Raw genomic sequence first — 3,166 nt, forward strand, 5'->3', positions numbered from 1 at the left:
CCGGCATCCCATATGGTCCCCCAAGCCTGACAGGAGCGATTTCTGCGCATAGAGCCAGGAGTAACCCCTGAGCGCTGGCCAGGGTGTGACCCAAAAACCAAAAAAAAAAAAAAAAAAAAAGAGCACCGCTGGAATTATTTTATATCTGAGCCACAATCAAAAAGGAGCTGGTGTTTCTTTTTTATTGTTTTGTTTTTGGACCACACCCAGTGGTGCTCAGGGGTTACCGATGTCTTTGAACTCAGAAATCACTCCTGGCAGGCTAGGGGAACCTTATGGGATCCGGGGAATCGAACTCCTTGCCACTGTGCTATGTCAGGCCCCTCACCTTTCAACATTTTACAAAAGTAAACTTTTTTGCTCTTCTGGGTCTCACCCAGCTGTACCCAGGTTTACTCCTTGCTCTATGCTTAGTAGTCACTCTGGACACAGACTGGGGGTGGGGTGGAGGCAGAGGGGAACTGGGGATCAAACCCAAGTCAGCTGTATTCAAGGCAAGTACCTTCCCCACTGTATTATTCTCTGACCCAATTTTTTTTTGTTTTGTTTTGTTTTGGAGCCACACCCAGTGAAGCTTGGGTTACTCCTGGCTATGAGCTCAGAAATCACTCCTGGCTTGGGGGACCATATGGAACGCTGGGGATCAAACTGCAGTCTGTTCTAGGTCAGCTGCGTGCAAGGCAAATGCCCTACCGCTGCACCATCACTCCGGGCCCCTGTTGTTGTTTTTTTAATCTTTTTATTTATTTTTAAATGTTTTTGGTTTTTGTTGTTGTTTTTGGGCCACACCCAGCGGTGCTCAGGGGTTACTCCTGGCTAACTGCTCAGAAATAGCTCCTGGCAGGCATGGGGGACCATATGGGATGCCGGGATTTGAACCAACCACGTTAGGTCCTGGATCAGCTGCTTGCAAGGCAAACGCCTCAGTGCTATCTCTCCGGCCCCTTTAAATGTTTTTTTTTTAATCTTAATACAAGCCACATCTTTAGGGAAAAAAATACTTTCCGAAACAGCAAGATTGAGTATGATTTCTGGCAAATGCCCTTCCTGTGTGCAGGGTGACAGATGGATCTGCCACTCCCCACCATCTGCTGCTATAGCCCTGTCATGGGCCTCTTGAAGGTGTTGCTGTACCTTCAGGACAGGTTGAAAAAACAGAGTGTCCCAGCCCCATAGGATTAAAGCCCTCTTTTGACTTTGTGGGGCTCATGAGGCTTATTAACCCTCAACAAAAGAATCCCTTGGGGGTGGAGGCAGGAACACAGTTTATAGGTGTGATGAAGCACAAGCTTTGCCTTGGCAGCCCAACCACTGTATGGTCCCTCCAGTATGATACTGGAAGTAGCCCCAGAGCACCTCTGGTTTTGGCCCCAAGCCGAAACTAAACTTTACCTCTTCATCTGCCTCAAATAGAATGATTTGGATGGATATTTTTTGGGGGAGGGGCCACACCTGGTGGCGCACCGGGATTACTCCTGGCTCTATGATCAGAAATCACTCCTGGCAGGCTCAGGAGACCATGTAGGATGCCGGGGGATCAAACCCGGGTCTATCTCAGGTCGACTGCATGCAAGGGAAACACACTACCACTGGCCCCTTTGGGTGTATTTTTAAACCTCCCTTTCTGGTGCCAGATAGATAGTATAGTGGATAAGGTGCTTGCCTTGCATTTGGCCAAACCTGGGTTTGATCTCCAGCACCATATATGAAGTGATCGCTAAGTAAAGAGCCATGAGTGATCCCTGAGTGCAGAGCCAAATGTGGTTTCCAAACAAACAAATTATCACAAAACTCAGGACCTCTTAAATGCCTCTTCCTCCCACATATACCTACTTCCATAATCATTGAATCTGGAACAGGGCTCAATCTCTGCCTTTTCTGTCTGCAGAGATTCTCTAATCAAAGAGAGATGGGGTGGGGGAAGGGTCAGAGCAATAGCACAGCGCTAGGGCATTTGCCTTGCACGTGGCTGACCCGGGACAGACAGCAGTATGATCCCCTGTATCCATATGGTCCCCTGAGCCAGGAGCGATTTCTGAGCCCATAGCTAGGAGTAACCCTTGAGCATCACCGGGTGTGACCCCAAAACCAAAGAGAGATGAGGTACTACTGTCCAAGCCCCTGCCCCTAAAGCAGTCAAATCTTTATGCCCAACCTGGGGAGGTAGAAGAAACTGGGCCACTGATGTTTCTGTGTTCTCAGTTTGTTCTGAGACTGTTCCCACACTCTCCATCACTCTAGATAATCAGAACTTAAACCTGCACTTCATTTCCTATACACAGAGCTGTTGAGTGAGGCTTTCCCCGTCAGGGCTCTGGAGTGCCCTGTCCTAAGGCATGTCTTCCTTGGACAGCCACAGTCTCTTTGCAGCTCCCAGGCTTCCCCACTGTTCAGAAAGGGGGGAATGACCAAAGCAGGTTTTCCCTTTCATCCTGTGCCCTAGGCACTGAAAATCAATATTTCCTGTGCGTGATGTTTACATCTGTTGAGAGCCTCCCAAGGGACACAAAAACATTGGTGCTCTCTGGGCAAAGTGGAGGGGCCAAGGAGAGAGTCCAGGGATGTCTTCATGCAGCCAACCTGGTTCTCCAGCACCTTGTAGTGCCCCATGCATTCCAGGGTACAGCCCTGGAGGCTCCCAAACACAGCCAGGGGAGTCCAGGTATGCCTTGTACCACAGCACCTGAGCAACTCTGAATCCCCAGGTCCTGGCAGTTACCATGGGCCAAGTTGGCCAAGACACTGGAAGGATCCTCCAGGTCGCCTCAACACCACTTGGGACAATCCCACGCACATACCCCAAAACCCCAGGAAATGGAGAAATCAATCATATCTTGCAGATAGAATTTAGAATGATGATCACTAATATATTTTCAAAAATCTGTAAGAAAATATGTAGGCGGCGGCATGGTGGCACTAGAGGTAAGGCATCTGCCTTGCAAGCTCTAGCCTAGGACGGACCGCAGTTCAATCCCCCGGCATCCCATGTGGTCCCCCCCAAGCCAGGGGCGATTTCTGAATGCATAGCCAGGAGTAACCCCTGAGCATCAAATGGATGTGCCCCCCCCCAAAAAAAAAGAATATATCATGTAGGCCTATCATGAGGCATTTTCTGATTTTCTTTTGCATATATATATACTCAATGTGCAATTCTGCATCTGTTTCT

This window comes from Suncus etruscus, chromosome 12 (assembly GCF_024139225.1).
Source record: "Suncus etruscus isolate mSunEtr1 chromosome 12, mSunEtr1.pri.cur, whole genome shotgun sequence".
Classification (NCBI taxonomy): Eukaryota; Metazoa; Chordata; class Mammalia; order Eulipotyphla; family Soricidae; genus Suncus; species Suncus etruscus.